This window comes from Oncorhynchus keta, unplaced genomic scaffold (assembly GCF_023373465.1).
Source record: "Oncorhynchus keta strain PuntledgeMale-10-30-2019 unplaced genomic scaffold, Oket_V2 Un_contig_4301_pilon_pilon, whole genome shotgun sequence".
NCBI classification, from domain to species: Eukaryota; Metazoa; Chordata; class Actinopteri; order Salmoniformes; family Salmonidae; genus Oncorhynchus; species Oncorhynchus keta.
This window is the reverse complement of record NW_026287697.1, coordinates 1-27863: the sequence shown is the minus strand read 5'-3', so window position 1 is coordinate 27863 and position 27863 is coordinate 1. Positions and strand designations below refer to the sequence as shown.

At 46.7% G+C, this 27863-nt stretch overlaps 1 pseudogene; it reads right to left on the bottom strand.

Moving 5' to 3' along the window:
* LOC127924570 (serine/threonine-protein kinase SMG1-like) overlaps positions 1-22830 on the bottom strand; it is a 41114-nt pseudogene extending 18284 nt beyond the window's left edge.
* Between the last annotated feature and the right edge of the window lie 5033 nt (positions 22831-27863).

Below are 27863 nucleotides of genomic sequence, written 5' to 3'. Positions count from 1 at the left end.
ACTGATGTCAGAGTGATAAACTACCCAGGTAGATGGATATGATTGATGACCTCACCACTGATGTCAGAGTGAGTGATAAACTACCCAGGTAGATGGATATGATTGATGACCTCACCACTGATGTCAGAGTGAGTGATAAACTACCCAGGTAGATGGATATGATTGATGACCTCACCACTGATGTCAGAGTGATAAACTACCCAGATAGATGGATATGATTGATGACCTCACCACTGATGTCAGAGTGATAAACTACCCAGATAGATGGATATGATTGATGACCTCACCACTGATGTCAGAGTGATAAACTACCCAGGTAGATGGATATGATTGATGACCTCACCACTGATGTCAGAGTGATAAACTACCCAGATAGATGGATATGATTGATGACCTCACCACTGAGGTCAGAGTGATAAACTACCCAGGTAGATGGATATTGATTGACCCAGGTAGATGGACCTCACCACTGATGTCAGAGTGATAAACTACCCAGGTAGATGGATATGATTGATGACCTCACCACTGATGTCAGAGTGATGAACTACCCAGATAGATGGATATGATTGATGACCTCACCACTGATGTCAGTGAGTGATAAACTACCCAGGTAGATGGATATGATTGATGACCTCACCACTGATGTCAGTGAGTGATAAACTACCCAGATAGATGGATATGATTGATGACCTCACCACTGATGTCAGAGTGATAAACTACCCAGATAGATGGATATGATTGATGACCTCACCACTGATGTCAGAGTGATAAACTACCCAGATAGATGGATATGATTGATGACCTCACCACTGATGTCAGAGTGATAAACTACCCAGGTAGATGGATATTATTGATGACCTCACCACTGATGTCAGAGTGATAAACTACCCAGATAGATAGATATGATTGATGACCTCACCACTGATGTCAGAGTGATAAACTACCCAGGTAGATGGATATGATTGATGACCTCACCACTGATGTCAGTGAGTGATGAACTACCCAGATAGATGGATATGATTGATGACCTCACCACTGATGTCAGAGTGATAAACTACCCAGATAGATGGATATGATTGATGACCTCACCACTGATGTCAGAGTGATAAACTACCCAGGTAGATGGATATGATTGATGACCTCACCACTGATGTCAGAGTGATAAACTACCCAGATAGATGGGATATGATTGATGACCTCACCACTGATGTCAGAGTGATAAACTACCCAGATAGATGGATATGATTGATGACCTCACCACTGAGGTCAGAGTGATAAACTACCCAGGTAGATGGATATGATTGATGACCTCACCACTGATGTCAGAGTGATAAACTACCCAGGTAGATGGATATGATTGATGACCTCACCACTGATGTCAGAGTGATAAACTACCCAGATAGATGGATATGATTGATGACCTCACCACTGATGTCAGAGTGATAAACTACCCAGGTAGATGGATATGATTGATGACCTCACCACTGATGTCAGAGTGATAAACGACCCAGGTAGATGGATATGATTGATGACCTCACCACTGATGTCAGAGTGATAAACTACCCAGATAGATAGATATGATTGATGACCTCACCACTGATGTCAGAGTGATAAACTACCCAGATAGATAGATAGTTGAAGTTGGAAGTTCACATACACATTAGCCAAATACATAAACGCAATATTTCACAATTCCTGACATTTATTCCTTGTAAAAATTCCCTGTCTTAGGTCAGTTAGGATCACCACTTCATTTTAAGAATGTGAAGTCTGAATAATGGTAGAGAGAATGATTTATTTCAGATTTTATTTCATTCATCACATTCCCAGTGGGTCAAAAGTTTACATACACTCAATTAGCATTTGGTAGCTGTGCCTTTAAATTGTTTAACTTGGGTCAAACGTTTCGGGTAGTCTTCCACAAGCTTCCCACAATAAGTTGGGTGAATTTTGGCTCATTCCTCCTGACAGAGCTGGTGTAACTGAGTCAGGTTTGTAGGCCTCCTTGCTCGCATACACCTTTTCAGTTCTGCCCACAAATGTTCTATAGGATTGAGGTCAGGGCTTTGTGATGGTCACTCCAATACCTTGACTTTGTTGTCATTAAGCCGTTTTGCCACAACTTTGGAAGTATGCTTGGTGTCATTGTCCATTGGAAGACCCATTTGAGACCAAGCTTCAACTTCCTGACTGATGTCTTGAGATGTTGCTTCAATATATCCACATCATTTCCCCTCATGATGCCATCCATTTTGTTTCTGAGGTCTTGGCTGATTTCGTTTGATTTTCCCATGATGTCAAGCAAAGAGGCACTGAGTTTGAAGGTAGGCATTGAAATACATGGTGCGGCAGGGTAGCCTAGTGGTTAGAGCGTTGGACTAGTAACCGGAAGGTTGCAAGTTCAAATCCCCGAGCTGACAAGGTACAAATCTGTCGTTCTGCCCCTGAACAGGCAGTTAACCCACTGTTCCTAGGCCGTCATTGAAAATAAGAATTTGTTCTTAACTGACTTGCCTAGTTAAATAAAGGTAAAATAAAATAAATAAAAAAACATCCACAGCACCTCCAGTTGACTCAAATAATGTCAATTAGCCTATCAGAAGCTTCTAAAGCCATGACACCATTTTCTGGAATTTCCCAAGCTGTTTAAAGGCACAGTCAATTTAGTGGATGTAAACTTCTGACCCACTGGAATTGTGACACAGTGAAATAATCTGTCTGTTAAAAATTGTTGGAAAAATAACTTGTGTCATGCACAAAGTAGATGTCCTAACAGACTTGCCAAAACTAGAGTTGAAGACATTTGTGGAGTGGTTGAAAAACAAGTTTTAATGGACTCCAACCTAAATGTATGTCAACTAGTTTTAATGGACTCCAACCTAAATGTATGTCAACTAGTTTTAATGGACTCCAACCTAAATGTATGTCAACTAGTTTTAATGGACTCCAACCTAAATGTATGTCAACTAGTTTTAATGGACTCCAACCTAAATGTATGTCAACTAGTTCTAATGGACTCCAACCTAAATGTATGTCAACTAGTTTTAATGACTCCAACCTCAGTGTATGTAAACTAGTTCTAATGGACTCCAACCTAAATGTATGTCAACTAGTTTTAATGGACTCCAACCTAAATGTATGTCAACTAGTTAATGGACTCCAACCTAAATGTATGTCAACTAGTTAATGGACTCCAACCTAAATGTATGTCAACTAGTTTTAATGACTCCAACCTCAGTGTATGTAAACTAGTTTTAATGACTCCAACCTCAGTGTATGTAAACTAGTTTTAATGGACTCCAACCTAAATGTATGTCAACTAGTTTTAATGACTCCAACCTCAGTGTATGTAAACTAGTTTTAATGGACTCCAACCTAAATGTATGTCAACTAGTTTTAATGGACTCCAACCTAAATGTATGTCAACTAGTTCTAATGACTCCAACCTAAATGTATGTCAACTAGTTCTAATGACTCCAACCTAAATGTATGTCAACTAGTTTTAATGGACTCCAACCTAAATGTATGTCAACTAGTTAATGGACTCCAACCTAAATGTATGTCAACTAGTTAATGGACTCCAACCTAAATGTATGTCAACTAGTTTTAATGGACTCCAACCTAAATGTATGTCAACTAGTTCTAATGACTCCAACCTAAATGTATGTCAACTAGTTTTAATGGACTCCAACCTAAATGTATGTCAACTAGTTAATGGACTCCAACCTAAATGTATGTCAACTAGTTTTAATGGACTCCAACCTCAGTGTATGTCAACTAGTTTTAATGGACTCCAACCTAAATGTATGTCAACTAGTTAATGGACTCCAACCTAAATGTATGTCAACTAGTTTTAATGGACTCCAACCTAAATGTATGTCAACTAGTTAATGGACTCCAACCTAAATGTATGTCAACTAGTTAATGGACTCCAACCTAAATGTATGTCAACTAGTTAATGGACTCCAACCTAAATGTATGTCAACTAGTTTTAATGGACTCCAACCTCAGTGTATGTCAACTAGTTTTAATGACTCCAACCTAAATGTATGTCAACTAGTTCTAATGACTCCAACCTCAGTGTATGTCAACTGGTTCTAATGACTCCAACCTCAGTGTATGTCAACTGGTTCTAATGACTCCAACCTCAGTGTATGTCAACTGGTTCTAATGACTCCAACCTCAGTGTATGTCAACTGGTTCTAATGACTCCAACCTCAGTGTATGTCAACTAGTTCTAATGACTCCAACCTCAGTGTATGTCAACTAGTTCTAATGACTCCAACCTCAGTGTATGTCAACTAGTTCTAATGACTCCAACCTCAGTGTATGTCAACTAGTTCTAATGACTCCAACCTCAGTGTATGTCAACTAGTTCTAATGACTCCAACCTCAGTGTATGTCAACTAGTTCTAATGACTCCAACCTCAGTGTATGTCAACTAGTTCTAATGACTCCAACCTCAGTGTATGTCAAACTAGTTCTAATGACTCCAACCTCAGTGTATGTCAACTAGTTCTAATGACTCCAACCTCAGTGTATGTCAACTAGTTCTAATGACTCCAACCTCAGTGTATGTCAACTAGTTCTAATGACTCCAACCTCAGTGTATGTCAACTAGTTCTAATGACTCCAACCTCAGTGTATGTCAACTAGTTCTAATGACTCCAACCTCAGTGTATGTCAACTAGTTCTAATGACTCCAACCTCAGTGTATGTCAACTAGTTCTAATGACTCCAACCTCAGTGTATGTCAACTAGTTCTAATGACTCCAACCTCAGTGTATGTCAACTAGTTGTAATGACTCCAACCTCAGTGTATGTCAACTAGTTGTAATGACTCCAACCTCAGTGTATGTCAACTAGTTGTAATGACTCCAACCTCAGTGTATGTCAACTAGTTGTAATGACTCCAACCTCAGTGTATGTCAACTAGTTGTAATGACTCCAACCTCAGTGTATGTCAACTAGTTGTAATGACTCCAACCTCAGTGTATGTCAACTAGTTGTAATGACTCCAACCTCAGTGTATGTCAACTAGTTGTAATGACTCCAACCTCAGTGTATGTCAACTCGTTTTAATGACTCCAACCTCAGTGTATGTAAACTTCGTTTTAATGACTCCAACCTCAGTGTATGTAAACTACGTTTTAATGACTCCAACCTCAGTGTATGTCAACTCGTTTTAATGACTCCAACCTCAGTGTATGTCAACTAGTTTTAATGACTCCAACCTCAGTGTATGTCAACTAGTTTTAATGACTCCAACCTCAGTGTATGTCAACTGGTTTTAATGACTCCAACCTCAGTGTATGTCAACTCGTTTTAATGACTCCAACCTCAGTGTATGTAAACTAGTTCTAATGACTCCAACCTCAGTGTATGTAAACTAGTTCTAATGACTCCAACCTCAGTGTATGTAAACTCGTTCTAATGACTCCAACCTCAGTGTATGTAAACTAGTTTTAATGACTCCAACCTCAGTGTATGTAAACTCGTTTTAATGACTCCAACCTAAGTGTATGTCAACTAGTTTTAATGGACTCCAACCTCAGTGTATGTAAACTAGTTTTAATGACTCCAACCTCAGTGTATGTAAACTAGTTTTAATGACTCCAACCTAAGTGTATGTCAACTAGTTTTAATGGACTCCAACATCAGTGTATGTAAACTAGTTCTAATGACTCCAACCTCAGTGTATGTAAACTAGTTAATGACTCCAACCTCAGTGTATGTGAACTAGTTTTAATGACTCCAACCTCAGTGTATGTAAACTAGTTTAATGACTCCAACCTCAGTGTATGTAAACTAGTTTTAATGACTCAACCTCAGTGTATGTAAACTAGTTTTAATGACTCCAACCTCAGTGTATGTAAACTAGTTCTAATGACTCCAACCTAAGTGTATGTAAACTAGTTCTAATGACTCCAACCTAAGTGTATGTAAACTAGTTCTAATGACTCCAACCTCAGTGTATGTAAACTAGTTTTAATGACTCCAACCTCAGTGTATGTAAACTAGTTTTAATGACTCCAACCTCAGTGTATGTAAACTAGTTCTAATGACTCCAACCTCAGTGTATGTCAACTAGTTCTAATGACTCCAACCTCAGTGTATGTCAACTAGTTCTAATGACTCCAACCTAAGTGTATGTAAACTAGTTCTAATGACTCCAACCTCAGTGTATGTAAACTAGTTCTAATGACTCCAACCTCTCAAACTAGTTTAATGGACTCCAACCTGTGTATGTAAACTAGTTCTAATGACTCCAACCTAAGTGTATGTAAACTAGTTCTAATGACTCCAACCTTAGTGTATGTAAACTAGTTCTAATGACTCCAACCTAAGTGTATGTAAACTAGTTCTAATGACTCCAACCTTAGTGTATGTAAACTAGTTTTAATGACTCCAACCTAAGTGTATGTAAACTAGTTCTAATGACTCCAACCTTAGTGTATGTAAACTAGTTCTAATGACTCCAACCTAAGTGTATGTAAACTAGTTCTAATGACTCCAACCTAAGTGTATGTAAACTAGTTCTAATGACTCCAACCTAAGTGTATGTAAACTAGTTCTAATGACTCCAACCTCAGTGTATGTAAAACTAGTTCTAATGACTCCAACCTAAGTGTATGTCAACTAGTTCTAATGACTCCAACCTCAGTGTATGTAAACTAGTTCTAATGACTCCAACCTAAGTGTATGTAAACTAGTTCTAATGACTCCAACCTAAGTGTATGTAAACTAGTTCTAATGACTCCAACCTCAGTGTATGTAAACTAGTTCTAATGACTCAACCTCAGTGTATGTAAACTAGTTCTAATGACTCCAACCTCAGTGTATGTAAACTAGTTCTAATGACTCCAACCTAAGTGTATGTCAACTAGTTGTAATGACTCCAACCTCAGTGTATGTCAACTAGTTTTAATGACTCCAACCTCAGTGTATGTAAACTAGTTTTAATGGACTCCAACCTCAGTGTCAACTTCCCACTTCAACTGTAGATATGATCGATGACCTCACCACTTTGTTGTCAGAGTGAGTGATGAACTCCCGGAGCTGTCTGACAGTGGCCAGCCGGCGGTCCCTGTCCTCCTCACGGGACACACGGCGCAGGAGGTTGGACAGGCGAGACTCATCAGAGTGAGACATCCCTCTGTCTGTAAGGGGGGGGGGGGGCAGAGAGATGGATGGAAAAAACAGGAAAAAAGGGAGAGGGGGCGGGATGTAAAGAGAGATGGAGAAAGAGATTGAAAGAGGGGAATGGAGAGATGAAATGGTGATCAGAAATAGAATTCAGTAATTTTGCCATTTTATCTAAGAGAACCAAGTAGTGATTTCCAAACCCATCCTCAGAACCCCCAGACACTCCAGGGATTTGATCTATTCCACAGCACCCGATTCAACTGGTCAACTAATCATCAAGACCTTGACTAGGTGAATCGGTGTATTAAGACTGGGGAGAGGTCTGACGGCAGCCTCCCGGGGGGAGAGGTCTGGCGGCAGCCCCCCGGGGGGAGAGGTCTGACGACAGCCCCCGGAGGGAGAGGTCTGACGACAGCCCCGGGGAGAGGTCTGAGGGTCCCCCCGGGGGGAGAGGTCTGACGGCAGCCCCCGGGGAGAGGTCTGACGACAGCCCCGGGGGGAGAGGTCTGGCGACAGCCCCCGGGGGGAGAGGTCTGACGACAGCCCCGGGGGAGAGGTCTGACGACAGCCCCGGGGAGAGGTCTGACGACAGCCCCCGGGGGAGGGTCTGACGACAGCCCCCGGGGGGAGAGGTCTGACGACCCCCCGGGGAGAGGTCTGACGACAGCCCCGGAGGGAAGAGGTCTGGCGACAGCCCCCGGAGGGAGAGGTCTGACGACAGCCCCCGGAGGGAGAGGTCTGACGACAGCCCCGGGGGAGAGGTCTGACGACAGCCCCGGGGGGGGAGAGGTCTGACGACAGCCCCCGGGGGGAGAAGGTCTGACGACAGCCCCGAGGGAGAGGTCTGACGACAGCCCCCCGGGGAGAGGGTCTGACGACAGCCCCCGGAGGGAGAGGTCTGACGACAGCCCCCGGAGGGAGAGGTCTGCGGCAGCCCCGGGGGAGAGGTCTGACGACAGCCCCGGGGGAGAGGTCTGACGACAGCCCCCAAGGAGAGAGGTCTGACGGCAGCCCCCAAGGAGAGAGGTCTGACGGCAGCCCCCAAGGAGAGAGGTCTGGCGACAGCCCCTGGTGTAGTCTAAATACTCACCGTGGGATTTCCTCATGTCCTTAGAAGCTAAAGCACGGTTTCCATGCTGCTGAAAAGTGGTCAAATCGGCGGTCGCATCGTTGATCCTCAACTCTTGCCCCAACGACTTCCAACCAAAAGTATCATCACTGAACCCTCCTGCAGCTTCATATCCTCCTGGAGGGGGTGGAGAGAGAGGAGGAGGAGAGGGTGGAGAGAGAGGAGGAGAGGAGAGGAGGGGGTGGAGAGAGAGAGAGAGAGGGAGAGGAGGAGGAGAGGAGGGGAGGGGAGACAGAGAGAGAGAGGAGGAGAGGAGCAGTTTAGCACAGATCCATACAGCTATCTGACTAAACTACTCTTCCCCCCCTTAGCTAACACACAGGTGTCAGGAGCGCAGCAGATGGCTAATTAGCACAGGTGGTCAAGCTCGGTCTTCCGCCAGTTTTCCTTTGACAAGCGTTGTAATATGGAGATATGGCCGTGAGGGAACACTAACCCCACGTAGTAGTAGTATAGAGAGAATAGGGTGCCATTGGGTCCTGGTCTAAAGTAGGGCACTACATAGGGAATAGGGTGCCATTGGGTCCTGGTCTAAAGTAGGGCACTACATAGGGAATAGGGTGCCATTGGGTCCTGGTCTAAAGTAGTGCACTACATAGGGAACCATTTGAGACACGGACTTCTCTACCACGAGGGCAGATCTCTGTGGGGGAACCCGGGGATTCACGGTGCTTTCCCTCTTCCAGATGCCTGGGACAGATACGACACCACAGAGACCAGAAGTCTCTTTCTCTTTCACTTCCACAGAAACATTAAGCCAACGTGAGTCTGAGGACCCAGGAAGGAAAGAGGGAGAGAAGCTGGATGACTCCTAAAAAGACACCACTACCAGTTTATAAGGCATTTAACACAGAACACACAGGGGTTGTCCACAGTTCAATGACATGATGACTACAGGTTCACCTCTGGACAATGTGACTACAACAATAAATAGACTGATACAAAGAGGGCCCTGGTCTAAAGCAGCGACCTGTATATCAAATCACATGTGAATACAACAGTGTAGACCTCACAGTGAAATGCTGACTGACAAGCCCTTAACCAACAGTGTAGACCTCACAGTGAAATGCTGACTGACAAGCCCTTAACCAACAGTGTAGACCTCACAGTGAAATGCTGACTGACAAGCCCTTAACCAACAGTGTAGACCTCACAGTGAAATGCTGACTGACAAGCCCTTAACCAACAGTGTAGACCTCACAGTGAAATGCTGACTGACAAGCCCTTAACCAACAGTGTAGACCTCACAGTGAAATGCTGACTGACAAGCCCTTGTAGACCTCACAGTGAAATGCTGACTGACAAGCCCTTAACCAACAGTGTAGACCTCACAGTGAAATGCTGACTTACAAGCCCTTAACCACTGAGACCTTAAGAAATGCTGACTTACAAGCACTTAACCAACAGTGTAGACCTCACAGTGAAATGCTGACTGACAAGCCCTTAACCAACAGTGTAGACCTCACAGTGAAATGCTGACTTACAAGCCCTGTAGACCAACAGTGAAATGCTGACTGACCCCTTAACCAACAGTGTAGACACAGTGAAATGCTGACTGACAAGCCCTTAACCAACAGTGTAGACCTCACAGTGAAATGCTGACTGACAAGCCCCTTAACCAACAGTGTAGACCTCACAGTGAAATGCTGACTTACAAGCCCTTAACCAACAGTGTAGACCTCACAGTGAAATGCTGAACTGACAAGCCCTTAACCAACAGTGTAGACCTCACAGTGAAATGCTGACTGACAAGCCCTTAACCAACAGTGTAGACCTCACAGTGAAATGCTGACTGACAAGCCCTTAACCAACAGTGTAGACCTCACAGTGAAATGCTTTACTGACAAGCCCTGTAGACCAACAGTGAAATGCCTCAACAGTGAAATGCTGCTTACTGACAAGCCCTTAACCAACAGTGTAGACCTCACAGTGAAATGCTGACTGACAAGCCCTTAACCAACAGTGTAGACCTCACAGTGAAATGCTTAACTGACAAGCCCTTAACCAACAGTGTAGTGTAGACCTCACAGTGAAATGCTGACTTACAAGCCCTTAACCAACAGTGTAGACCTTACAGTGAAATGCTGAACTTACAAGCCCTTAACCAACAGTGTAGACCTCACAGTGAAATGCTGACTGACAAGCCCTAACCAACAGTGTAGACCTCACAGTGAAATGCTGACTGACAAGCCCTTAACCAACAGTGTAGACCTCACAGTGAAATGCTTTACTGACAAGCCCTTAACCAACAGTAGACCTCACAGTGAAATGCTCTGACAAGCAACCAACAGTGTAGACCTCACAGTGAAATGCTGACTGACAAGCCCTTAACCAACAGTGTAGACCTCAAACCAACAGTGTAGACCTCACAGTGAAATGCTGACTTACAAGCCCTTAGACCAACAGTGAAATGCTGACTGACAAGCAGTGAAAACAGTGTAGACTGACAGTGAAATGCTGACTGACAAGCCCTTAACCAACAGTGTAGACCTCACAGTGAAATGCTGACTGACAAGCCCTTAACCAACAGTGTAGACCTTACAGTGAAATGCTGACTTACAAGCCCTTAACCAACAGTGTAGACCTCACAGTGAAATGCTGACTGACAAGCCCTTAACCAACAGTGTAGACCTCACAGTGAAATGCTGACTGACAAGCCCTTAACCAACAGTGTAGACCTCCAGTGAAATGCTGACTTACAAGCCCTTAACCAACAGTGTAGACCTCACAGTGAAATGCTGACTGACAAGCCCTTAACCAACAGTGTAGACCTCACAGTGAAATGCTGACTTACAAGCCCTTAACCAACAGTGTAGACCTCACAGTGAAATGCTGACTGACAAGCCCTTAACCAACAGTGTAGACCTCACAGTGAAATGCTGACTTACAACAGTGTAGACCTTACAGTGAAATGCTGACTTACAAGCAACCAACAGTGTAGACCTCACAGTGAAATGCTGACTTACAAGCCCTTAACCAACAGTGTAGACCTTACAGTGAAATGCTGACTGACAAGCCCTTAACCAACAGTGTAGACCTCACAGTGAAATGCTGACTGACAAGCCCTTAACCAACAGTGTAGACCTCACAGTGAAATGCTGACTGACAAGCCCTTAACCAACAGTGTAGACCTTACAGTGAAATGCTGACTGACAAGCCCTTAACCAACAGTGTAGACCTCACAGTGAAATGCTGACTTACAAGCCCTTAACCAACAGTGTAGACCTCACAGTGAAATGCTGACTGACAAGCCCTTAACCAACAGTGTAGACCTCACAGTGAAATGCTGACTGACAAGCCCTTAACCAACAGTGTAGACCTTACGGTGAAATGCTGACTGACAAGCTGAACCAACAGTAGACCCAGTGAAATGCTGAACCAACAGTGTAGTGTAGACCTCACAGTGAAATGCTGACTTACAAGCCCTTAACCAACAGTGTAGACCTTACAGTGAAATGCTGACTGACAAGCCCTTAACCAACAGTGTAGACCTCACAGTGAAATGCTGACTGACAAGCCCTTAACCAACAGTGTAGACCTCACAGTGAAATGCTGACTTACAAGCCCTTGTAACCAACAGTGTAACCTTACAGTGAAATGACTGACTGAAAGCCCAAGCCCTTAACCAACAGTGTAGACCTCACAGTGAAATGCTGACTTACAAGCCCTTAACCAACAGTGTAGACCTCACAGTGAAATGCTGACTTACAAGCCCTTAACCAACAGTGTAGACCTCACAGTGAAATGCTGACTGACAAGCCCTTAACCAACAGTAGACCTTTACAGTGAAATGCTGAATAACCAACAGTGTAATGCTGACTGACAAGCCCTTAACCAACAGTGTAGACCTCACAGTGAAATGCTGACTGACAAGCCCTTAACCAACAGTGTAGACCTTACAGTGAAATGCTGACTTACAAGCACTGTAACCAACAGTGAAGATGCTCAAGCAGTGAAATGCTGACTGACAAGCCCTTAACCAACAGTGTAGACCTTACAGTGAAATGCTGACTTACAAGCCCTTAACCAACAGTGTAGACCTCACAGTGAAATGCTGACTGACAAGCCCTTAACCAACAGTGTAGACCTCACAGTGAAATGCTGACTTACAAGCCCTTAACCAACAGTGTAGACCTCACAGTGAAATGCTTAACTTACAAGCCCTTAACCAACAGTGTAGACCTCACAGTGAAATGCTGACTGACAAGCCCTTAACCAACAGTGAAGACCTGAATACACAGTGAAATGCTGACTGACAAGCCCTTAACCAACAGTGTAGACCTCACAGTGAAATGCTGACTGACAAGCCCTTAACCAACAGTGTAGACCTCACAGTGAAATGCTGACTTACAAGCCCTTAACCAACAGTGTAGACCTCACAGTGAAATGCTGACTGACAACCCTTAACCCAGTGTAACCTCACAGTGAAATGCTTACTGACAAGCCCTTAACAGTGAAGACCTGCTTTACTGACAAGCCCTAACCAACAGTGTAGACCTCACAGTGAAATGCTGACTTACAAGCCCTTAACCAACAGTGTAGACCTTACAGTGAAATGCTTAACTGACAAGCCCTTAACCAACAGTGTAGACCTCACAGTGAAATGCTGACTTACAAGCCCTTAACCAACAGTGTAGACCTTACAGTGAAATGCTGACTTACAAGCACTTAACCAACAGTGTAGACCTCACAGTGAAATGCTGACTGACAAGCCCTTAACCAACAGTGTAGACCTCACAGTGAAATGCTGACTGACAAGCCCTTAACCAACAGTGTAGACCTTACAGTGAAATGCTGACTTACAAGCCCTTAACCAACAGTGTAGACCTCACAGTGAAATGCTGACTTACAAGCCATTAACCAACAGTGTAGACCTCACAGTGAAATGCTGACTTACAAGCCCTTAACCAACAGTGTAGACCTTACAGTGAAATGCTGACTTACAAGCACTTAACCAACAGTGTAGACCTCACAGTGAAATGCTGACTGACAAGCCCTTAACCAACAGTGTAGACCTCACAGTGAAATGCTGACTGACAAGCCCTTAACCAACAGTGTAGACCTCACAGTGAAATGCTGACTTACAAGCCCTTAACCAACAGTGTAGACCTCACAGTGAAATGCTGACTGACAAGCCCTTAACCAACAGTGTAGACCTCACAGTGAAATGCTGACTGACAAGCCCTTAACCAACAGTGTAGACCTCACAGTGAAATGCTGACTGACAAGCCCTTAACCAACAGTGTAGACCTCACAGTGAAATGCTGACTTACAAGCCCTTAACCAACAGTGTAGACCTCACAGTGAAATGCTTTACTGACAAGCCCTTAACCAACAGTGTAGACCTCACAGTGAAATGCTGACTTACAAGCCCTTAACCAACAGTGTAGACCTCACAGTGAAATGCTTAACTTACAAGCCCTTAACCAACAGTGTAGACCTCACAGTGAAATGCTGACTTACAAGCCCTTAACCAACAGTGTAGACCTTACAGTGAAATGCTGACTGACAAGCCCTTAACCAACAGTGTAGACCTCACAGTGAAATGCTGACTGACAAGCCCTTAACCAACAGTGTAGACCTTACAGTGAAATGCTGACTGACAAGCCCTTAACCAACAGTGTAGACCTCACAGTGAAATGCTGACTGACAAGCCCTTAACCAACAGTGTAGACCTTACAGTGAAATGCTGACTGACAAGCCCTTAACCAACAGTGTAGACCTCACAGTGAAATGCTGACTGACAAGCCCTTAACCAACAGTGTAGACCTCACAGTGAAATGCTGACTGACAAGCCCTTAACCAACAGTGTAGACCTCACAGTGAAATGCTGACTGACAAGCCCTTAACCAACAGTGTAGACCTCACAGTGAAATGCTGACTGACAAGCCCTTAACCAACAGTGTAGACCTCACAGTGAAATGCTTTACTGACAAGCCCTTAACCAACAGTGTAGACCTCACAGTGAAATGCTTTACTGACAAGCCCTTAACCAACAGTGTAGACCTCACAGTGAAATGCTGACTTACAAGCCCTTAACCAACAGTGTAGACCTTACAGTGAAATGCTTAACTGACAAGCCCTTAACCAACAGTGTAGACCTTACAGTGAAATGCTAACTTACAAGCCCTTAACCAACAGTGTAGACCTTACAGTGAAATGCTTACTCACAAGCCCTTAACCAACAGTGTAGACCTCACAGTGAAATGCTGACTGACAAGCCCTTAACCAACAGTGTAGACCTCACAGTGAAATGCTGACTGACAAGCCCTTAACCAACAGTGTAGACCTTACAGTGAAATGCTTACTTACAAGCCCTTAACCAACAGTGTAGACCTTACAGTGAAATGCTGACTGACAAGCCCTTAACCAACAGTGTAGACCTTACAGTGAAATGCTTACTTACAAGCCCTTAACCAACAGTGTAGACCTCACAGTGAAATGCTGACTTACAAGCCATTAACCAACAGTGTAGACCTCACAGTGAAATGCTGACTTACAAGCCCTTAACCAACAGTGTAGACCTTACAGTGAAATGCTGACTTACAAGCACTTAACCAACAGTGTAGACCTCACAGTGAAATGCTGACTGACAAGCCCTTAACCAACAGTGTAGACCTCACAGTGAAATGCTGACTGACAAGCTCTTAACCAACAGTGTAGACCTTACAGTGAAATGCTGACTTACAAGCCCTTAACCAACAGTGTAGACCTCACAGTGAAATGCTGACTTACAAGCCCTTAACCAACAGTGTAGACCTCACAGTGAAATGCTGACTGACAAGCCCTTAACCAACAGTGTAGACCTCACAGTGAAATGCTGACTGACAAGCCCTTAACCAACAGTGTAGACCTTACAGTGAAATGCTGACTGACAAGCCCTTAACCAACAGTGTAGACCTCACAGTGAAATGCTGACTTACAAGCCCTTAACCAACAGTGTAGACCTTACAGTGAAATGCTGACTGACAAGCCCTTAACCAACAGTGTAGACCTCACAGTGAAATGCTGACTGACAAGCCCTTAACCAACAGTGTAGACCTCACAGTGAAATGCTGACTGACAAGCCCTTAACCAACAGTGTAGACCTTACAGTGAAATGCTGACTGACAAGCCCTTAACCAACAGTGTAGACCTCACAGTGAAATGCTGACTTACAAGCCCTTAACCAACAGTGTAGACCTTACAGTGAAATGCTGACTGACAAGCCCTTAACCAACAGTGTAGACCTCACAGTGAAATGCTGACTGACAAGCCCTTAACCAACAGTGTAGACCTCACAGTGAAATGCTGACTTACAAGCCCTTAACCAACAGTGTAGACCTAACAGTGAAATGCTGACTGACAAGCCCTTAACCAACAGTGTAGACCTCACAGTGAAATGCTTACTTACAAGCCCTTAACCAACAGTGTAGACCTCACAGTGAAATGCTGACTTACAAGCCCTTAACCAACAGTGTAGACCTCACAGTGAAATGCTGACTGACAAGCCCTTAACCAACAGTGTAGACCTCACAGTGAAATGCTGACTGACAAGCCCTTAACCAACAGTGTAGACCTCACAGTGAAATGCTGACTGACAAGCCCTTAACCAACAGGTGTAGAGACCTTACAGTGAAATGCTTACTTACAAGCCCTTAACCAACAGTGTAGACCTCACAGTGAAATGCTGACTGACAAGCCCTTAACCAACAGTGTAGACCTTACAGTGAAATGCTTAACTTACAAGCCCTTAACCAACAGTGTAGACCTCACAGTGAAATGCTGACTGACAAGCCCTTAACCAACAGTGTAGACCTCACAGTGAAATGCTGACTTACAAGCCCTTAACCAACAGTGTAGACCTCACAGTGAAATGCTTAACTTACAAGCCCTTAACCAACAGTGTAGACCTCACAGTGAAATGCTGACTGACAAGCCCTTAACCAACAGTGTAGACCTCACAGTGAAATGCTGACTGACAAGCCCTTAACCAACAGTGTAGACCTCACAGTGAAATGCTTTACTGACAAGCCCTTAACCAACAGTGTAGACCTCACAGTGAAATGCTGACTTACAAGCCCTTAACCAACAGTGTAGACCTCACAGTGAAATGCTTACTGACAAGCCCTTAACCAACAGTGTAGACCTCACAGTGAAATGCTTTACTGACAAGCCCTTAACCAACAAGTGTAGACCTCACAGTGAAATGCTTACTTACAAGCCCTTAACCAACAAGTGTAGACCTCACAGTGAAATGCTTACTGACAAGCCCTTAACCAACAGTGTAGACCTCACAGTGAAATGCTCACTTACAAGCCCTTAACCAACAGTGTAGACCTTACAGTGAAATGCTGACTTACAAGCACTTAACCAACAGTGTAGACCTCACAGTGAAATGCTGACTGACAAGCCCTTAACCAACAGTGTAGACCTCACAGTGAAATGCTGACTGACAAGCCCTTAACCAACAGTGTAGACCTTACAGTGAAATGCTGACTTACAAGCCCTTAACCAACAGTGTAGACCTCACAGTGAAATGCTGACTTACAAGCCATTAACCAACAGTGTAGACCTCACAGTGAAATGCTGACTTACAAGCCCTTAACCAACAGTGTAGACCTTACAGTGAAATGCTTACTCACAAGCCCTTAACCAACAGTGTAGACCTCACAGTGAAATGCTGACTGACAAGCCCTTAACCAACAGTGTAGACCTCACAGTGAAATGCTGACTGACAAGCCCTTAACCAACAGTGTAGACCTTACAGTGAAATGCTTACTTACAAGCCCTTAACCAACAGTGTAGACCTTACAGTGAAATGCTTACTCACAAGCCCTTAACCAACAGTGTAGACCTCACAGTGAAATGCTGACTGACAAGCCCTTAACCAACAGTGTAGACCTCACAGTGAAATGCTTACTTACAAGCCCTTAACCAACAGTGTAGACCTCACAGTGAAATGCTGACTGACAAGCCCTTAACCAACAGTGTAGACCTCACAGTGAAATGCTGACTTACAAGCCCTTAACCAACAGTGTAGACCTCACAGTGAAATGCTTTACTGACAAGCCCTTAACCAACAGTGTAGACCTTACAGTGAAATGCTTTACTTACAAGCCCTTAACCAACAGTGTAGACCTTACAGTGAAATGCTTTACTGACAAGCCCTTAACCAACAGTGTAGACCTCACAGTGAAATGCTGACTTACAAGCCCTTAACCAACAGTGTAGACCTCACAGTGAAATGCTGACTTACAAGCCCTTAACCAACAGTGTAGACCTCACAGTGAAATGTTTACTGACAAGCCCTTAACCAACAGTGTAGACCTCACGGTGAAATGCTGACTGACAAGCCCTTAACCAACAGTGTAGACCTCACAGTGAAATGCTGACTTACAAGCCCTTAACCAACAGTGTAGACCTCACAGTGAAATGCTGACTGACAAGCCCTTAACCAACAGTGTAGACCTCACAGTGAAATGCTGACTGACAAGCCCTTAACCAACAGTGTAGACCTCACAGTGAAATGCTGACTTACAAGCCCTTAACCAACAGTGTAGACCTTACAGTGAAATGCTGACTGACAAGCCCTTAACCAACAGTGTAGACCTCACAGTGAAATGCTGACTGACAAGCCCTTAACCAACAGTGTAGACCTTACAGTGAAATGCTGACTGACAAGCCCTTAACCAACAGTGTAGACCTCACAGTGAAATGCTGACTGACAAGCCCTTAACCAACAGTGTAGACCTCACAGTGAAATGCTGACTGACAAGCCCTTAACCAACAGTGTAGACCTCACAGTGAAATGCTGACTTACAAGCCCTTAACCAACAGTGTAGACCTCACAGTGAAGCCTGGTCTCATGTACTGCTAACCTGACCCCATAACAACCCAAGCCTGGTCTCAGATCTGTTTGTGCTGTCTTGCCAACTAGCTCCTATGGTCTTTGTCACTTGTTGTCCCTTGGCACGACGACACAAACAGATCCAGGACCAGGCTACTAATAATACACAGCACCCCTGCCTAGGTCGGCAGGCCTGTTACGAATCCCCTTTTACTCTTTAGATGGGTAGCAGGTCTGCCTACAGTGAGACTCTTTAGATGGGTAGCAGGTCTGCCTACAGTGAGACTCTTTAGATGGGTAGCAGGTCTGCCTACAGTGAGACTCTTTAGATGGGTAGCAGGTCTGCCTACAGTGAGACTCTTTAGATGGGTAGCAGGTCTGCCTACAGTGAGACTCTTTAGATGGGTAGCAGGTCTGCCTACAGTGAGACTCTTTAGATGGGTAGCAGGTCTGCCTTCAGTGAGACTCTTTAGATGGGTAGCAGGTCTGCCTACAGTGAGACTCTTTAGATGGGTAGCAGGTCTGCCTACAGTGAGACTCTTTTAGATGGGTAGCAGGTCTGCCTACAGTGAGACTCTTTAGATGGGTAGCAGGTCTGCCTACAGTGAGACTCTTTAGATGGGTAGCAGGTCTGCCTACAGTGAGACTCGCAAGGGGCGTAACAGTCGTAGCTCACTTAAATCACTACAGCAACATGCTGCAGACAGGCAGTTGCACCCAACACCAGCCCACACCCATCCCCAGCCCACTCACACCCCAACATGTTGCAGACAGGCCGTAGCACCCACCCCCAGCCCACTCACACCCCAACATGCTGCAGACAGGCAGTAGCACCCAACACCAGCCCACACCCACCCCAACATGCTGCAGACAGGCAGTAGCACCCAACACCAGCCCACACCCACCCCAACATGCTGCAGACAGGCAGTAGCACCCATCCCCAGCCCACTCACACCCCAACATGCTGCAGACAGGCAGTAGCACCCAACACCAGCCCACTCACACCCCAACATGCTGCAGACAGGCAGTAGCACCCATCCCCAGCCCACTCACACCCCAACATGCTGCAGACAGGCAGTAGCACCCATCCCCAGCCCACTCACACCCCAACATGCTGCAGACAGGCAGTAGCACCCAACACCAGCCCACTCACACCCCAACATGCTGCAGACAGGCAGTAGCACCCAACACCAGCCCACTCACACCCCAACATGCTGCAGACAGGCAGTAGCACCCAACACCAGCCCACACCCACCCCAACATGCTGCAGACAGGCAGTAGCACCCAACCCCAGCCCACACACACCCCAACATGCTGCAGACAGGCAGTAGCACCCAACACCAGCCCACACCCACATGCTGCAGACAGGCAGTAGCACCCAACACCAGCCCCACACCACACCCCAACATGCTGCAGACAGGCAGTAACCCAACACCAGCCCACACCCACCCCAACACGCTGCAGACAGGCAGTAGCACCCAACACCAGCCCACACCCACCCCAACATGCTGCAGACAGGCAGTAGCACCCAACACCAGCCCACACCCACCCCAACATGCTGCAGACAGGCAGTAGCACCCAACACCAGCCCACACCCACCCCAACATGCTCCAGACAGGCAGTAGCACCCCACACCAGCCCACACCCACCCCCACATGCTGCAGACAGGCAGTAGCACCCAACACCAGCCCACACCCACCCCAACATGCTGCAGACAGGCAGTAGCACCCAACACCAGCCCACACCCACCCCAACATGCTGCAGACAGGCAGTAGCACCCAACACCAGCCCACACCCACATGCTGCAGACAGGCAGTAGCACCCAACACCAGCCCCACACCACACCCCAACATGCTGCAGACAGGCAGTAACCCAACACCAGCCCACACCCACCCCAACACGCTGCAGACAGGCAGTAGCACCCAACACCAGCCCACACCCACCTCAACATGCTGCAGACAGGCAGTAGCACCCAACACCAGCCCACACCCACCCCAACATGCTGCAGACAGGCAGTAGCACCCAACACCAGCCCACACCCACCCCAACATGCTGCAGACAGGCAGTAGCACCCAACACCAGCCCACACCCACCCCAACATGCTGCAGACAGGCAGTAGCACCCAACACCAGCCCACACCCACCCCAACATGCTGCAGACAGGCAGTAGCACCCAACACCAGCCCACACCCACCCCAACATGCTGCAGACAGGCAGTAGCACCCAACACCAGCCCACTCACACCCCAACATGCTGCAGACAGGCAGTAGCACCCAACACCAGCCCACACCCACCCCAACATGCTGCAGACAGGCAGTAGCACCCAACACCAGCCCACACCCACCCCAACATGCTGCAGACAGGCAGTAGCACCCAACACCAGCCCACACCCACCCCAACATGCTGCAGACAGGCAGTAGCACCCATCCCCCAACATGCTGCAGACAGGCAGTAGAACCCAACACCAGCCCACACACACCCCAACATGCTGCAGACAGGCAGTAGCACCCAACACCAGCCCACTCACACCCCAACATGCTGCAGACAGGCAGTAGCACCCAACACCAGCCCACACCACACCCCAACATGCTGCAGACAGGCAGTAGCACCCAACACCAGCCCACTCACACCCCAACATGCTGCAGACAGGCAGTAGCACCCAACACCAGCCCACACCCACCCCAACATGCTGCAGACAGGCAGTAGCACCCAACACCAGCCCACACCACACCCCAACATGTCGCAGACAGTAGACAGTAAAACCCACCCCCTTCGTCCAGTGTGTCTGCGGTGTCTGGGAAGGCATCATTCTGTAGGAGAGGTGGGGAGACAGGCCGGTCCGAGGTTGCTACTCCCACTGCTGTTGGGTCGTATACAGCTGCTGCAGCTGGACCCAGGTCTCTGGTGGCGATGCACTTCACACCGTCCTGGCTAGCTGCTGACACGCTGTCGCCTCTGAAGCCGGCGGACAGAGGAACAAACATACAGTCAGTGAAATCCCCCAGGGAAGACAGTCAGGGCAACTTGTACTTGATCGATGCTAAATGACTGTGGTTCATCATTTTTTACATTTTATTTAACTAGGCAAATCAGTTTAGAACAAATTCTTATTTACAATGACGGCCTACCGGGGAACTGCCTTGTTTAGGGGCAGAAGGCCAGGTTTTTACATTGTCAGCTTGGGGATACACTCCCTACAGTTTGACAATCTCACCCCAATCTGGTTTAGACGTCTAGGATTTAACAACTGGATACATGGATTGAGAAATGATTCTAGCTCATTTACAGCTCTGTAGAATAGTTTCTTTAAGACTATGTATGAGCAATTGTCTGAACAGAACCGTCAAATGGAGGGAGGTAGAGGTCTCAACTGAAGGAATGTTTTAGCACCACCTCCCACTCTTTGATCAGGAACTGATTAACTTGCATAACGCACTTTATTGATGTCCCTGTGCAATTCAACCCGCTGACAGCATTGCTACATCGCTTTCGTTTACCGGTCAAGGGTGGTACCGCGCAAAACTAGTACAACTAGCAGGTTAGCAATCAGTTAGCAAGCGTTAAAAACCCCAGTAGCTAGTTAGTTAGCGCCCTTCTGCCTAGTTACTGTTTGAGCAATAACTAGGTAGCCAATATCAACCGTCAAGCCGAGGTTATCTGGCTAATCATTGTTGCCCAGGTAACGTTACACGAGACGGCAGGAAAGACGACCGTTGGCCACTGATGGCCAACCGTTCTCTGTAGCCAACTAGAAAGACAACGTTTCCACACTTTTACGTTGCCATTTGATGTCAAATCAGTTTACTGTTCCGGATACCGAGTTATCAAAGCACAACCAACCAACGACTGGTAATTGTAGCTATCTATCTACACCAGCTCCGGGGACAAAAGGTGAAGAAAGTTACAACCTAGCTGACGAACACTAGCCATAGTTAGCTGCTAGTTAGCTCGTTGGCTAACATCATATGCTGCCACGATGTGCGCTTTGAGTTAACTGACGTTAACTAGCTGGCTACCAAGTGAAGGTAACATGTCATCTCAGTGACAATGAATATTGGCTAATAATAGTTATAACAACTAGCCATACCTAGCTAACACCACTTCCACTGCTACCGAAATAGCTTCCAATCATTGCCTTCTCTGACCAGGTTAGCTAGCTAGCCATGTATACCTAAACACGAGGAAAGCATAGCAATGCGGCAGGTTGTTTTTGAGTCAGAATAAAATGCGCAAAGTGTTGGTTTTGCCTTGATAGCTAGTTTGGATAACGTTATCAAGCTTTTGAGCGTTAGCTTACTTGTTTGCTGGCTAGCTACTGTTATCGAGCCATTTCCCTAAGGTGTGGGAACCAAAGTGTCCGACTGGCCAGCTAAATAAAGAAGCCGAGGTTAAAGGCCCCGCGGATCCCCGTTCTCTCTTAGACCGTCTCCCCCCGTGGCGCGATACCAACCTGGGCTGCCAATCATTCCAGTTTCGCTGCAGTTTGTGGGCGCTGCTAAGCCGAAACCCAAGGGCTTTACGGCTCATTACCTTTGCGAGAACAGCATGACCTGCTCTCAACGGGATTAAATTCCGTGAACAAGCGTATTTGCTCGCTGTTTATTTTATGTCCATTAATGGACCCTCTACAGCTATCGGTGTGCGTTATGTTTTGTGTCGGGTCCGGCCTCCTTTCTATTTTTTTCCTCCTTTATTTTTTGTCTCCCACTCCTTCTTCTATTCTTGATGAAAGAGCCACTGGCCCCTTCTCTTTATCACAGCGCCATCTGCCGGACTTTATAACGACCATAGCAAGGAGCTGTGACTGCAACAGAATAGGTTTGATCAAATAACCCAGAGATTTAACTTAGCTAACTTCACTGACCCTCAACAACAACAAAAAAACATACAAAATATATACACCGATGTTCATGTTCTCTTCTTCTTCTCAATCTCCTCTGCAGCTAGTTGTTTGTTTTTGCACATCACTTGGAATATGCGTTGCTAAGCGACAGCATCAGGAGCAGGGGTGAGGAGAGAGAGCATGCATGCAGCAACAGAGGATGCAAGGTAAAGATGAGCAGGATTCAAAGTATTATGGTGTGTGTAGTAGTGCAAACTTCAATGGGTTTTTTTCTCCATAAAATGTTCATATAGCACAAATAAAACACACACACACACAGCTATGTCTTACTATATACCAACAATTGATTCCCATTCACACACACATACACATGTGTACACCTGTTTTTTCCTGAAATATGAAACTGTAAGCTGCAACAGCTGACAAATGAACAACAGGGTAGGACAAAAGCCCCTCCCTCTACTTTAGAGAGGCTGTAACAGCTGACAAATGAACAACAGGGTAGGACAAAAGCCCCTCCCTCTACTTTAGAGAGGCTGTAACAGCTGACAAATGAACAACAGGGTAGAACAAAACCCCCTCCCTCTACTGTAGAGAAGCTACATAATTGTCTCTTCTGTAGATGTTATAACCATGTATTGCTTCCACTGTGTCTTCAAAGGAATGATGTAAGTGAGTTTCAGATATACATTTATTAATGTTAACTTTTAATAGCAAGTTATCAAATTTCATGAACCTTGTTTCTTAGGCTACGTATGTTAATGTGGCCTATTTTACCTTGCGACATGGGGACGTGCATTATCATGCTGAAACATGAGGTGATGGAGGCGGATGAATGGCACGAAAATGGACCTAGGATCTCTGTGCATTCGATTTGCCAACGATAAAGCCCGTAGCCCGTAGCTTATGCCTCCCCATACCATAACCCCACCGACATCATGGAGAACTTCGTTCACAACGTTGACATCAGCAAACCGCTCGCCCACACGACACCATACACACTGTCTGCCATCTGCCCCGTACAGCTGAACCTGGGATTCATCCGTGCAGAGCACACTTCTCCAGCATGCCCACTGAAGTCCATTACAACGGCCCAGGTGGCTGGTAAAATTGTATAATCCAGTTCATACATTTGAATATAAAAAAATAATTGTATCAAACAAAACTATGCTACATTTTTATCTCTGGGACCCTCAGGATGACAAATCAGAGCAAGGTCATTGACTGCACGTACACGATTTACCTTCAGAGGTGAATGTATCGAACCAGTTGTCGTGATAAAAGTTTTATGTTTGCTTATGCACTTTCCTCAAACAATAGCATGGCATTTTGTCACTGTAATAGCTACTGTAAATTGAACAGTGCATTTAGCGCAACCGTCCCGCGTGGGGACCCACGGATCCTGTAGAGGTTTTAACAGCCAATGACTCACAATACTCCTACTAGGACAAACCGTCTCAGTGCCAACAGGGTAACTAACTCAGGTTGATAGGCGCATGATACTGCTGGTAATAGCATTCAGGGGAGTTATAGAAACATACATTAGGTTACCCTTATCCCTGTCAAACGCTCCCTAAAACACTTCAGCGAGCAGGCCTTTCTAATCCTGGCCCGGGTATCCTGGAAGGATATTGACCTCATCCCGTCAGTAGAGGATGCCTGTAGCCTCCAACCTCTCTCATTCTATTGGAGAGTGGCTCCACACAGCCGTGAAGACCGCCTGGGTCCTAAATGAATAGCGGCCAGGCAGTCTTCATGGGCGTGTGGAGCCACAATCCAATAGGATGAAGGAGATTGGACGCTACAGGGAGCAGGGGGACACATTAGTTAATGAATAGATCATTAGTGCACATAGTAGCAAAATGTTTTGGCAACTGGAAGTGTTATTGCAACTGAAACAAGAGTTTGTTATTGGACAGATTCAGGTAGGTGGTCCCTCCCCTTTTCTGTCTGTTTTGGTGTCAAGCCAACAGGAGCCTGACGATGATGTGCTATCACAGTATCCCACAAGATGGCAGCACAGAGCAGAGGTGGATTTTGAACTAAGCGTATACGAATAATGTATTCAAACCCACATATTCAAACTTCTGCAACTCATCACATTGGAATAGAGGAGGGCTCATGTTCATCTGCAGTATCACTCTCTCTTTCACACTCGCGCTCTCTCTTTCACACTCGCTCGCTCTCTCTCTTTCAATATCTCTTCTTTCTCGTCTCTCAGAATGTAACAAGAGAGGATTTGTCTTGCAGCTCTCTCACTATATAATAACAGATGCTTGGTCATACAGCTCTCCTCACTTATAATAACAGATGCTTGGTCATACAGCTCTCTCTCACTATATAATAACAGATGCTTGGTCATACAGCTCTTCACTATATAATAACAGATGCTTGGTCATACAGCTCTCCTCACTATATAATAACAGATGCTTGGTCATACAGCTCTCTCAGATGCTTGGTCATTCTCCTCACTATATAATAACAGATGCTTGGTCATACAGCTCACTATATAATAACAGATGCTTGGTCATACAGCTCTCCTCACTATATAATAACAGATGCTTGGTCATACAGCTCTCCTCACTATATAATAACAGATGCTTGGTCATACAGTCTCCTCTCACTATATAATAACAGATGCTTGGTCATACAGCTCTCCTCACTATATAATAACAGATGCTTGGTCATACAGCTCTCCTCACTATATAATAACAGATGCTTGGTCATACAGCTCTCCTCACTATATAATAAGAAAATTATGAGGGTCTGTGTGGTTGTTTTTGTTTAACTGTCCACCCCCCTCTCTCTCTCTCTCTCTCTCTCTCTCTCTCTCTCTCTCTCTCTCTCTCTCCTCTCTCTCCCTCTCTCTCTCTCTCTCCCCGCTCTCTCTCTCCCTCTCTCTCTCTCTCTCCCCCTCTCCCTCTCTCTCTCTCTCTCTCTCTCTCTCTCCTCTCTCTCCCCCCCTCTCTCTCTCTCTCTCCCCGCTCTCTCTCTCCTCTCTCTCTCCTCTCTCTCTCCCTCTCTCTCTCTCTCTCCTCCCCCTCCCCTCCTCCTCTCTCCCCCCTCTCTCTCTCTCTCTCTCTCTCTCTCTCTCTCTCTCTCTCTCTCTCTCTCTCTCTCTCCCCCTCTCTCTCCCCTCCCCCCTCTCTCTCTCTCCCCCCACGCTCTCTCTCTCTCTCTCTCTCCCCTCCTCCTCTCCTCTCCTCTCTCTCTCTCTCTCTCTCTCTCCCTCCCCCCTCTCTCTCTCCCCGCCTCTCTCTCCTCTCTCTCTCTCTCCCCCCCCTCTCTCTCTCTCTCGCTCCCCCTCTCTCTCTCCCCGCTCTCTCTCTCTCTCTCTCCCCTCCTCTCTCTCTCTCCCCGCTCTCTTCTCTCTCCCCCTCGCTCTCTCCTCCCCCTCCCCTCCCCTCTCTCTCCTCTCTCTCTTTTTCTCACCCTCCTGGTTTTGACCCTGACTGTCCTGACCCTGTATCCACCCGCCTGACCCTGACCACTCTGCCTGTCATCCTGTACCTTTGATCCACTTCTGGATTACCGACCCCCCTGCCTGCCTCGACCTGTTGTTACTATAAACATTGTTACATCACACAGTCTGGACCTGGGTCTTACCTTGATTCCTGATAGTTTCTAACTGGCCATGACTGAGCCAGCAGACTACCCACCGGACAACCACAGTGAGACGATCCAATTCCTGCTGGTTGAGTCTCTGCAGGTTCCCGTGGTATTGGGATTCTCTTGGCTCCAGCGACACATTCCCTCCATTGACTGGACTACTGGTGCCATCGTGGGCTGTAGCCTGTCCTGCCACACTCATTGGCTAAAGTCAACCCTGCCCGGGGACTTGTCTTCCTCTGGGGGACTCTGGGAGGGCTTCATATCCCCCGGGCCTAGCTCTGCAGAATCCCCGGCCTCTCCGCCAGCTCTGCAGAGTACCAGGACCTCTGGGAGGCTTGCAGAGAATCTGAGGCCCCGGCCTCTCCGCCAGCTCTGCAGAGTACCAGGACCTCTGGGAGGGGTTCAGTGAGGCCCTGGCCTCTCCGCCAGCTCTGCAGAGTACCAGGACCTCTGGGAGGGGTTCAGTAAGAGGCCCGGGCCTCTCCGCCAGCTCTGCAGAGTACCAGGACCTCTGGGAGGGGTTCAGTAAGGCCCGGGCCTTCCGCCAGCTCTGCAGAGTACCAGGACCTCTGGGAGGTTCCAGTGAGGCCCGGGCCTCTCCGCCAGCTCTGCAGAGTACCAGGACCTCTGGGAGGGGTTCAGTAAGGCCCGGGCCTCTCCGCCAGCTCTGCAGAGTACCAGGACCTCTGGGAGGGGTTCAGTAAGGCCCGGACCTCTCCGCCAGCTCTGCAGAGTACCAGGACCTCTGGGAGGGGTTCAGTAAGGCCCGGGTCACCAGGTCGCTTCCACGCAGCCCCGACCGGGTTCCAAGAAGGTCAAGCCTGAGGCGCTGGCACGCGCTATAGTGCCGCGGCCACACAACCTCAGAAGCCGAGACCTTCATCCCCGGCTCCAAGATCATTAGCCCTCTACTGTTTCTCCTCTGTTGCCCCGTACCCTCTGTAATTTTCCCCTACCTTTTCTGTGTCTAGAGTTAAAACCATGTCCTGACTGCCCCTTGTCATTCCAGTACCTGGTTGACTGGGAGGGTTACGGTCCGGAGGAGGAGGTGCCGGGTCCCCGCTAAAGACATCCTGGACCCGGCCCTCATCGCCGACTTTCACCGCCGGCACCCCAGTCAACTAGGTATCCGCCCCAGGTGGAACGCCAGGTGGCGGCCCTGGGGGGTATTCTCTGGGTATTTATACCAGTGTTTTCTGTCCGTGTCAGTTTGTCTTGTTTGTTCAAGTCAACCAGCATTTTGTCTCAGCTACTGTTTTCCCCAGTCCCTCTTTTTCTCGTCCTCCTGGTTTTGACCCTTGACTG